Source organism: Balaenoptera physalus, assembly GCF_965194825.1.
Source record: "Balaenoptera physalus genome assembly, chromosome: 8".
Taxonomy (NCBI): Eukaryota; Metazoa; Chordata; class Mammalia; order Artiodactyla; family Balaenopteridae; genus Balaenoptera; species Balaenoptera physalus.
Genome location: NC_138887.1, coordinates 16820002 through 16831935, shown reverse-complemented (window position 1 = coordinate 16831935; position 11934 = coordinate 16820002). Strand labels below are relative to the sequence as shown.

Below are 11934 nucleotides of genomic sequence, written 5' to 3'. Positions count from 1 at the left end.
TTGGAAGATCCTCCCAGAAATATAACAGCATAACCCAACCCACCCTACGAAGTCAGCAAGAAGGCAGACTTCCTGGTGTACCTCAAAACACAAAGCTCTCTGTGTTCTAGAGTTTCTTCTTTTACGAATTTAAATCCCACATGAGCAGGTAGCCCAAAGGCAATGCTGTAATTTATTTTAAGTTAGGGAGTGAAAGAAAGATAAACTGCCAGAAAGATATTTTAAGTTGATAGGAAGAAGGGGTAGAATAAGAAAGTCCTAAACCCACAGTCATTCACGCAGGACATCATAAGTTCCCAGGATTTCAGGTTAAACAACATGTGCTTTACATAGTAGAAAAGCACCAGCCTTGCCTTCCTCTTCATGCTCTGTCTGTACCTGGTCACCATGAAAGCTGCTGGACACCTAGTAAAACAGCCCAATCTATAACAGATGGAAGCTGAGTACCCATAAAATACTGTGGCAGGCATGTGTAAGCAGAGGATATGAAGTATAAAATATGGTCCCTGCTTTAAGAAACATGAAACTTAAGGGAAACCTAAGACAAATAGACACGAACAATTAACGAACCCTAAGAGTCAGAACCTGTGTTAAAGTAATACTACTTCCTGTCAGCATCAAGGATTAAACACTTTACTGCTTTGGAATTGTTAATATCACCAACGTGTTAGAAAGTTCCCTCAAGTGCTGGAATGCTGTAGAAGGTTGGCCTTTGCTGAGCACAGACATGTCCCAAACCCGTGCATTGTGACGCCAGCCAGCCAGATCGCAGGCTCTTCATGTCCCGCTCCTTGCACGATGAGCTGCCACGTCTGTCTGTCTATGACACCACCTGGCTGAACAAAGTAGGTCACACCAGGGTTTCTGGCTCCGAGACAGTGAGCGGGCCCGGAACATGCTGTAACTGAAAGAGACCATGAGGAGTATTTTCCGTAGAGACTTTTATGAGTAAGAATGCCAAAAGAAGATTCAAACTATCATCAGTGTTTTTACCTTTAACCCATTCTCCTTTTCCTTTGTTATACAGCCTATATGCTAGTAAAATGTACAAATTCAACACATTTCTACTACCTTGACGTAGAGTGTTGTAAGAAATAACATCTTATATTGTGTAGTTCATTTACAAAATTCTTCCACACGTACGACGTCATTTGATCCTCAAAGTAAACTCCGTAGAAGTATTATTGAACCAATTGACATGGGCTTCAATTTCACTCCATCACTAAAGCTGAGGAAGCAGTTATCTTACTCATCCTCAGGGGCAGGAGTTCCCCTCCTTGTAGAGCAGCTGAGCCTCGTTCTAAATGTCACCACTCTTTCTATCTCTAGACCCTATCTCCCTGTTCTAAATGTCACCACTCTTTCTATCTCTACACCCTACCTCTCTTACCTGCCGACCCTTCCTGCTGATTCTCTCCCTGGAATTCAATGCAGTTTGATAAGCGATTAATGAATGCCAACCATGGGCCAAATACAACACTAGGATTTCAGATTACTAAATCGACACCCTCGAGGAACAGCCAAACTAACTAGGAAGACAGGGAAATATATCAGTGCAATATGGCAGCTATTACAAGAGAGGGATGCACAGATACCACGATAGCTCCAAGAAGGCAGTAATGAACTCTGCCTGGTAGGCTCAAGTAAGTGGCAGTTGAGCCAGTTGGAAGATGACTAAACAGGGTAGAGAGGACATTGCAGGCAGATGAACAGTCCGTGAAAAGGTAAAGGGGTAGGGAACGGCAAGAAATTCAACTTAATTCACCTCTTATGTATATCAACACCCAATGTCATTGGAGAAAGACACACAACAGTTATCTCAGGCCCGTTGACCTCAAGTAAGGTCACAGGGCTACTCACTTACACCTCTAGACTACTACTGGGATGTTAGGGAAAAACCTGAACGAACATTCTGCCCAACCCCATACTTCCCAACTCCTTTCTCTGCAGACTTCCAACTGTTCACTCTCTTCTTGTACCTTTGCTTCCTATTGCACTGAGAAAATGCAACCAGTGAGAAGAAAACTTGCAAAATCACCTGCTACCACATCTACCATCTTACCTGTATCTATTCCCATGTCCTCTTCTCTCACCAGCATTAGTACGGATGACCTGTTCATCCCTGTCTGAGCCAACTCTTCTTTGGACACTGAACTTGAGGCACTCTTGCCTTCTCAAGGACACTGCTGCCAGCAATTCTCCCCCGCTCTCCTACATCATCATTTCCGTCAGCAAAACGGACAATATGAAAAGGTTGTTACTTCTCCAGTCTTAAAAAGAAAAAAAGCCCTCTTTTGACCCCACATCCTTCCCTTCCCACCCACCACTGCCTCATTTTTCTCCTTCACTTTGTAACAAAACTCCTTGAAAGAACTGCCTATCCGTTGTCTCCTCCAATTCTCTGTAGGACCCACTCCAAATAGGCTTTTCCCCAGTGCCAGGGGAACTGCTCTTGCCCTGTGGCGATGGTCTCCACTTTGCAAAATCCAGTGATCATTTCTTTGACCTCGCATCCTACTTGACCTGCCATCAGCATTTGACCCACTTGCTCTCTCCCTCCTTGAAACACATTCTTCACTTGGCTTCCAGGACTTGACGTCCTCCTGAGATCGCTCCTCCTCCTTCGGTGGCCACTCCCTCCAGGTTCCTTTGCTCGTTCCTCCGCATCAGCCAGAACTTTAAGAGCTAGAACCTCCAGGGCTCGGTCCTTGTACTTGTTTTCCTCATTTACTCGGACTGCCTAGGTGATCTCATCCAATCTCACAGCTTTATTTTTTTTTATTTTTTTTCCCTCATAGCTTTAAATACCAAGTAAACCACCCATGAGTCCCATCCGAACGTCTCCTTTAACTCCAGACACCAATGGCATACTCAAAATGTAAGCTCGGATGTCTGACAGGCATCTCAAAATCACCATGTTAAAAAAACAACTCCTGCTATTTTCTCTAAAACCCACCCTTGCCACGATCTCTATCTAATGCAAATTGAAACGATCTCCAACCTGTAGCTCAGGCCAAAAACCTTGGTGTCATCCTTGACGCCTCTTGTTTTCTCATACCCCACATTCAATCCACTGGCAAATCCTATCATCTCCGCCTTTAAAATACACACAGAATCATAACCCTTCTCACTGGCTCTACCACTCTCATCCTGGTGTAAGCCAGAGTCATTTCTGGATTATTACAATACTTTCTTTTTCGTTTCTTTGCTTACCCTCTGCCTCCCACCCCATTCAACTCTCCAGAGAGTAGCCAGGGTGATTCTTTTAAAATGTAAAATAGATCAGGGCCCTCAATGGCCTTTCCATGTCGCCTAGGATAAAAGCCAAAGTCCTTTCAATGACCTGCGCCTCCCAGCCATCTGCCTCTCCCGTCCACCCCCCAACCACCCAAGCTCTCTGACTAAAGAAATGGACGAGCAAGGAATTCCCCAGTGGTTAAGACTCGGTGCTCTTACTGCCAGGGCCCAGATTCCATCCCTGGTCAGGGAACTAAGATCCTCCAAGTCATGTGGCACGGCCAAAAAAATAAACAATAAAATAAATGAATGAGTAAAGGAGTAAATGGGTGTATGTTAGGCGAGAGGAAGCTGGTTTGAGCGTGACACTAGAGAGTGAGTCAGGGGATGAACAACCTTTTTAACAAAGCCAAGGAGTTCAGACTTTATTTGAATACAGTGGGTAGTCCTCAAAGTTGAAGAACTTTCCTATGATAACTATCTCCAGTAAACTCTCTGTTTTAGGATCCAATTCACATGTCACATTTTATACAAATCCTGACTTTTTTTCTCTACTAATCTCCCATCTGCACCCAGAAATCCAGCCACAGCAAACTCCTTGCTGCTCCTGTGATATGTCACATTTTCAAAGTTCCATGCCTTTGCCCTCTCTGTTCCTTCTGCTTGGAATGCCCTTCCTTACTTCGTCTGTCTGAAACAGGTCTACTCATCCTTCTGGACTCAGCTCAAGCGCCATCATCTTTATGAATTACTCCCTGACCACCCCAGAGAGTGATAAGTTTTCTTCTTTGGGCTTCCAGAGTATATTTTACCCACCTCTACTATAGATTTTATCACCTTATATAGTTATCATTTACATATTGTCAAGTCCCTGGAGGACAGGGTCCATGACCAATTCTTTCTCTTTTTTTTTGAATTTTATTTTATTTATTTTTTATACAGCAGGTTCTTATTAGTTATCTATTTTATACATATTAGTGTATATACGTCAATCCCAATCTCCCAATTCATCCCACCACCACCAACCCCCACCCCCGCCACTTTCCCCCGTTGGTGTCCATACGTTTGTTCTCTACATCTGTGCATGACCAGTTCTTGATGGGACCCCTGCACTTGCACACACTGTGTCTTCAATCTAGTAGATGTTCAATGCCTGTTTGTTGAACGAAAAGGAGCCAGTAAAATGGAATGAAAATTAGTAGAAAAAATATATAAGAGAAACCAGGAGAGTAAGATGTCTTTAAAACCAAAAGAAGGATTTTCAAGAAGTAAGGAGTACTTGAGAGATTTAAATAAGCTGACAGCTGTCATTATATTTAAGGAGATTTAGAGACATAATAGTCAAGGTTCAGTAGCATATGACAGAAATTATCTTATATGTAAGCAGTGATTTAATAGGAGGAACATTAGAAGGGCTAGATAAGTGGGGTCTAGGTTCCAGGACAACACGGCAGAATTGTTGTTCTGCCAGAGTGACTCCAACCTCTGCCACAATGGGAAAGCTGAAAACAAGAAGGCTATCACCGGAACTGCTGGCTCCAGACCCAGTGCACCTGCTAGATCTGCACCAACAAAAACAGACGTCCTACACCCTGCCTCTGGATACAAATGACTGCCTCTAAATCCCTGCTAATGCTGCCGAGGAAAACACATCTCCGTGACTATGTATATTTCTACTGCTGTATAACAACCTACCACAAACTTTTTACCCCAAACTCAACTATTATCCCAATTTGATAGGTCCAAAGTCCAGGCAGGGTTCTCTGCTTGGATCTCACCAGGCAGAAGTCAAGGTGTCAGCAGACTGGGTTCTCATCTGGGTTCTCATTCTTGGAAGAATCTCCTTCCAAGCTCATTTGGGTTTGGCAGAATTCAGTTCCTTACGGTTGTAGGACTGACGTCTTTGTTTCCTGACTATTGGCCAGAGGTGACTCTTAACTTCTAGAGGCCATTCACAGCTCCTTCCATGGGCCTCCTTACAGGCTCTCTCACAACACCATAGCTGGCAGCAAGATCCCTCAAATGGAATCCTCCTCACACTAATTCCTCTGACTTCCATTACTGCCTTCGGCCAGAGAAAACTCTCTGCTTTTAGATGGGCTTATGTGATGAGATTAGGCCCATCCAGATAATCTCTCTATTTTAAGATCAACTGTGCCATATAACATAACAAAATCATGGGAGTGGTATCTCACCATTTTCACAGGTTCCCAGCATTTGGGTATGGAAACTTGGGGGCTATTTTTAGAATTCTGCTCACCACATTGTGTTTGCCAGAAAAAGCAGTAGAACCAATAGATGCATCTTTCACCTTCTGAATTAGTTGGGATTCTCCAGAGAAACAAAACCAATAAGATGTATATCTACATAGACAGGGATTTATTTACTTATTTTTTAACATCTTTACTGGAGTATAATTGCTTTACAATGGTGTGTTAGTTTCTGCTGTATAACAAAGTGAATCAGCTATACATAAACATATACCCCCACATTTCCTCCCTCTTGCATCTCCCTCCCACCCTCCCTATCCCACCCCTCTAGATGGACACAAAGCACTGAGCTGATCTCCCTGTGTTATGTGGCTGCTTCCCACTAGCTATCTATTTTATATTTGGTGGTGTATATATGTCCATGCCACTCTCTCGCTTCATCCCAGCTTACCCTTCCCCCTCCCCACGTCCTCAAGTCCATTCTCTACGTCTGCGTCTTTATTCCTGTCCTGCCCCTAGGTTCTTCAGAAGCTTTTTTTTTTTTTAGATTCCATATATATGTGTTAGCATACGGTACTAGTTTTTCTCTTTCTGACTTACTTCACTCTGTATGACAGTCTCTAGGTCCATCCACCTCACTACAAATAACTCAATTTTCTTTTTTTTATGGCTGAGTAATATTCCATTGTATATATGTGCCACATCTTCTTTATCCATTCATCTGTCGATGGACACTTAGGTTGCTTCCGTGTCCTGGCTATTGTAAATAGAGCTGCAATGAACATTGTGGTACATGACTCTTTTTGAATTATGGTTTTCTCTGGGTATATGCCCAGTAGTGGGATTGCTGGGTCGGATAGTAGTTCTATTTTTAGTTTTTTAAGGAACCTCCATACTGTTCTCCATAGTGGCTGTATCAATTTACATTCCCACCTACAGTGCAAGAGGGTTCCCTTTTCTCCACACCCTCTCCAGCATTTATTGTTTGTAGATATTTTGATGATGGCCATTCTGACCGGTGTGAGGTGATACCTCATTGTAGTTTTGATTTGCATTGCTCTAATGATTAGTGATGTTGAGCATCCTTTCATGTGTTTGTTGGCAATCAGTATATCTTCTTCGGAGAAATGTCTATTTAGATCTTCTGCCCATTTTTGGATTGGGTTGTTTGTTTTTTGATGTTGAGCTGCATGAGCTGCCTGTATATTTTGGAGATTAATCCTTTGTCAGTTGCTTCATTTGCAAATATTTTCTCCCATTCTGACGGTCGTCTTTTCGTCTTGTTTATGGTTTCCTTTGCTGTGCAAAAGCTTTTAAGTTTCATTAGGTCCCATTTGTTTATTTTTGTTTTTATTTCCATTTCTCTAGGAGGTGGGTCAAAAAGGAACTTGCTGTGATGTATGTCATAGAGTGCTCTGCCTATGTTTTCCTCTAAGAGTTTTAGAGTGTCTGGCTTTACATTTAGGTCTTTAATCCATTTTGAGTTCATTTTTGTATATGGTGTTAGGGAGTGTTCTAATTTCATTCTTTTACATGTAGCTGTCCAGTTTTCCCAGCAAGAGGCTGTCTTTTCTCCATTGTATATTCTTGCCTCCTTTATCAAAGATAAGGTGACCATAGGTGCGTGGGTTTATCTCTGGGCTTTCTATCCTGTTTCATTGATCTATATTTCTGTTTTTGTGCCAGTGCCATACTGTCTTGATTACTGTCACTTTGTAGTATAGTCTGAAGTCAGGGAGCCTGATTCCTCCAGCTCCGTTTTTTCTTTCTCCAGATTGCTTTGGCTATTTGGATAGACAGGGATTTATTATAAAGAACTGGCTCACACGATTGTAGGGGCTGAAAAGTCCCAAGGTCTGCAGGGTGAGCTAGTAAGCTGGACACCCAGGAGAGCTGATGGTGTAGCTCTAGCCTGAAGAACTCACAGCCTTGAGACCCAGGAAGAGCTGATGTTTCAGTTTGAGTCTGAAAGCAGAAAGAAACCAATATTCCAGTTCGAAGGCAGTCAGCTCTTACTTGTGGGAGGGTCAGCCTTTTTATTCTATTCAGGTCTTTAACTGATTGGATGAGGCCCACCTACTTTAGGGAGGGCAATCTGCTTTACTCAGTTTACCAATTCAAATGTTAATCTCATCCAAAACACCCTCACAGACACTGAGAATAATGTTTAAGCAAATACCTGGGCACCCTGTGATCCAGTCAAGTTGACACATAAAATTAACCATCACACTTTCCAAATCTTGTGCAAGTACATCCAAATGGATGAACCTAAGTCCCAACCAGAACCTTAGCTTCAGAGAGGCAGAGAGTTCAGGAAGGTGTATTAGAATAGTGTCTTTCAACATCTTGACCCCAACCTACCTTAAGAAACACATATTTCATTACAACCCTATGTAAGCATGCATCTATACATATAAATAAATGAAACAAAATTCCATGAAACATTGTTTATCCTTACTAAGTGTAATGTACTCTGATATTTTCTCTATGGTTCTATTTCATTTTAACCACACTGATCTTGATCCACTGAGTGGTTTCATGACCTTCCAAAAACAAGGCATCATTAGGAAGGTGGACTGATTTTGAGGGTCCATCTACTGTATCCATTACAAGTAAACTTTGGGAAGCAATTTTCCTTCAGTTATATGTCTCATAATGTCTGGTATGTAACACCATGTTTGTTCAGTGGAATTGAATATAGACAATAGCTGTTAATTCAATTTGGAGAAGATTGAGAAAAGTCTGAATCCTTATATAGGGATAGGTCCATAACTATCCAATAAAATCAAACAATGGGTATCAAGTGATGCCCTTTTGCTGTTCCCTATCCCAATTCAGGAAAGCTAAATTTGCAAATCCACTGGAATATATGGGGCCTATTTTTCAGGGAGAAGAATGACTACCAATGGATGTTCACATGCAAAGTGCAGACATGACTAAATATAATATTATCAATAGGTGTTGAAGCATGTAGAAGTTGTCAACTTCTGTCCCACTTATAATAAGTGCTTAATGACTGACGTGGATTATCATGTCACAAGGTAAGACAAAATTTAGAGAATGTTGTTATTCAGACAACACTGACCTTTCAACAACTATGTCGGGTTTCATATTTCTGTTAACACGCCCTTCATGGTGAACTGCCCTTCTGCAATAGGAAAGGCCCCAAGGAATTTTCCATCACTCAAACTCTCTTAGAAAAGTGTTCTCCAGTGAAATGAATTACTTGTTTAAATGCATGATTTTTGTTATTTGGATAAGCAGTAGACATATTTATGAATGCACCATTTGTATTTAACTGCACTCATGCCCCAGGCAGCTCATAAGGATCAGCCCAGAGAGTTCAACTTGAACTGATCCTCTTTATCTCTGCTGCCACAGCATTGGCAGAGTTTTACACAGTCAGATTTAATTCTGTCTGACTTAAAAAAAAAAAAAGGAATCTGGCCTCTTTAAACAAGTATCATATTATATAGTCTTCATCATTCAGTTGCAGCAGGTGTGAACAAAGAGGGGAAAGAGGGGCATTGTGTGATCCAGGGAGTGAAGCTTTAGGTCTACCTTGTGGTGGTTGTTACAAAACCTAAAAATGGCTTAAAGACTAGAAAACCTTGAAACCAGTGAAACGCTGATGATTTGAGGATATTTATCATTAGGACTGTCAAATATCTGGACATACATTCTATACAGAAGCAATAAAATGCAATCATTCATTTAATATAGATTTAATAGAAAACAAACTTATAGTTACCAGGGGGTAAGGCAGGGGGAGGGATAAATTGGAAGATTAGGATTGACGTATACACACTACTATACATAAAATAGATAACTAATAAGGACCTACTGTATAGCACAGGGAACTCTACCCAACACTCTGTAATGGTCTATATGGGAAAGAATCTAAAACAGAGTGGCTATATGTATATGTATAACAGATTCACTTTGCTGTACATCTGAAACTAACATAACATTGTAAATCAACTATACTCCAATAAAAATTTTTAAAAAGAAGATTTAATGAGCACCTATTATGTGGTGTTTATAGTTCTACTGTAACTGCAGAAGTGATCAAAACAGACCAAGTAGGAAGAGGCAGAGGATAACTAACTGGTAAACAAGTAACTAATGAATGTCAAGGTAAAGGGTATACTGAGACTCAGCATCTGGGACCTGCCATCAGTTCTGAGTTGCTTAAAGCAAACATATAATACGTTGCCCATCCCATCTATGGACCACACTTCCAAAAGCTATGAGACATCTCTAATTGCTACACATTATAACCGCCAGGGTGTTTCCCCTTTCTTCTAATTACATTTATTTTTAAGACATGGTGTGATTCATTGAAAGGATACTGGGGATTCAGAGAATCAGTAGATGCTGGAGGCCCAGGTTTGAAATAGTAGCTCTAGAGGTCGAGAGGCAGGACATCTAATCATGTGTTCTTTATATACAGCTTTATTGGGATATAACTGACATACAAAAAACTGCACATATTTAAAGTATACAAGTTGATAGGTTTTGACATAAGTATACACTCATGTACATATCACTACATCAAGGCAAGGAACATATCTGTCACCTCCAAAAATGTCCTGGTGCTCAGTTATCCCTCCATCCCACATCTCTCCAACCCCCATCCCTAGGAAATCACTGGTCTATTTTCTGTCACCATAGATTATCTTGCATTTTCTAGAATATTATATAAATGAAATCATAAAGACATACTCTCTCTCTCTTTTGGTAGGGGAAGAGGTCTCTGGCTTCTTTCACTCAGAGTAATTATTTTTAATTTTATCCCTGTTATTGTATCAATAGTTCTTTACTTTTTTGTTTATCCATTGACATGTCAAAGACCATTTGGGTTCTTTCCACATTTGGCTTTATTATAAATAAACATTTATGTAAAATTCTTTGTATTGATACAGACTTTGATCTCTTTTGGGAAAATATATGAAAGTAGATTGGCTGGGTCATACACCAGGTGTATGTTTAACTTTTTGAGAAATTGCCAAACTGCTGTCCAAAGTAGTTGTGCCATTTTACATTCCCATCAGCAGTGTATGAGAGTTCCAATTGTTTCATATCCTAGCTAACACTTGGTAGGGCAATCTTGTAATTTTAGACATTCTAATCAATGTGTAGTGTAATAGTTTTTATTTGCATTTCGCCTTACGATGTTGAATAGCTTTTTATGTGCTTATTTGCCATTCATATATCATCGTTGATAATGTGTCTTTTAAAATCTTTGCCCATCTTCTACTGGATTGTTTATAATTTTTACAGTATTGAGCCTTGAGAGTTCTTTATATGTTCTAGATACAAGTCCTGTGTTACATATATGATTTGTAAATATTTTCTCCCAGTCTCTGCCTTATCCCATACTCTTTAACAGTGTTTTGAAAAACGTAAGTGCTTAGTTAGATAAAGTCTAATTATTTTTTTCTTTTAATGAATTATGCTTTTGGTCTTGTAGCTAACAAATCTTTGCCTAATCCAAAATCAGAACGATTTTTTCTTCAGGTACTTTAAAAATGTTGTTCCACTGTATTCTAGATTGCATTGGTTTTAATGGGAAATCTACTTTCATTTTTATCTTTTTCCTCTGGCTTCCTTTTAGGATTTTCTCTTCATCTGTGGATTGAAAATTTTTGATTATGGTGTGCCTTGGTGTAGTTTCCTCATCTTTACAGTGTTTGGGGTCCATTGAGCTTACTGGATCCCTGTTTTTACAGTTCTCATCAACTTTGAAAATTCTTATCCATTGTTTATTCCATTTGTTTTCCTGCCTGCCCTCCCCCTTGAGGACCCAATTACATGTATATATGGCCACTTGAAGTCTTCTCTGTGTGCTTCATTTTAGATGGTTTCATTGCTATGTCTTCAAGTTCACAAATATTTTCCTGTGCAATGTCTATATGCCACTAATCCCATCTAGCAATCTTAGACTGGGTTTTTCATTTTAGTCATTATCATTTTCATCTCTAGAAGTTTGACTTGGGTCTTATTTATTACTTGCATGTCTCCATTTAACATGCTCAATCTGCCCTCTAATTTCTTGAATATATGGAATAGAGTTATAATAACCATTTTAATGCTCTTATCTATTAATTCTATCATCTGTGTAATTTCTGGGTCAGTTTTGATCGATTGATTTTCTCCCTCATTATGGGTTGTATTTTCCTGCTTCTTTTTATGTCTAGCAATTTTTGATTGGATGCCAAAGTTGTGAATTCCACCTTATTGGGTGTTGGATATTTTTGTATTCCTCTAAATATGTTTGAGCTTTGTTCTGGGGTACAGTTAAGTTACTTAGAAATAGTCTGATTATTTCAGGTCTTGCTGCTAAGCTTTTTTAGGCACAACAAGAGCAGCATTCAGTTGAAGGATAATTTTCCCCCACTACTGATGCAAGATTCTCTTTAGAACTCCACCAATGGCACGTAAATTATGAGGTCTTCCACACTGACTGTAGGGAACATGTATTATT

At 40.1% G+C, this 11934-nt stretch overlaps 2 long non-coding RNA genes across 2 annotated transcripts in view; both read right to left on the bottom strand.

The window, feature by feature from the left end:
* Window positions 1-619: 619 nt before the first annotated feature.
* Window positions 620-5741, bottom strand: LOC309666321. Its single transcript, XR_014267049.1, has 2 exons — window positions 2063-5741; window positions 620-904 (listed from the first exon to the last, which is right to left on the bottom strand). It is a non-coding gene; the product is annotated as an uncharacterized lncRNA (long non-coding RNA).
* A 109-nt stretch (window positions 5742-5850) lies between these two features.
* LOC309666319 overlaps window positions 5851-11934 on the bottom strand; it is a 52843-nt gene continuing 46759 nt past the window's right edge. Inside the window, exon 3 of the long non-coding RNA XR_014267047.1 lies at window positions 5851-7412. This is a non-coding gene — a long non-coding RNA (uncharacterized lncRNA). The remainder of the gene's footprint in view (window positions 7413-11934) is intronic.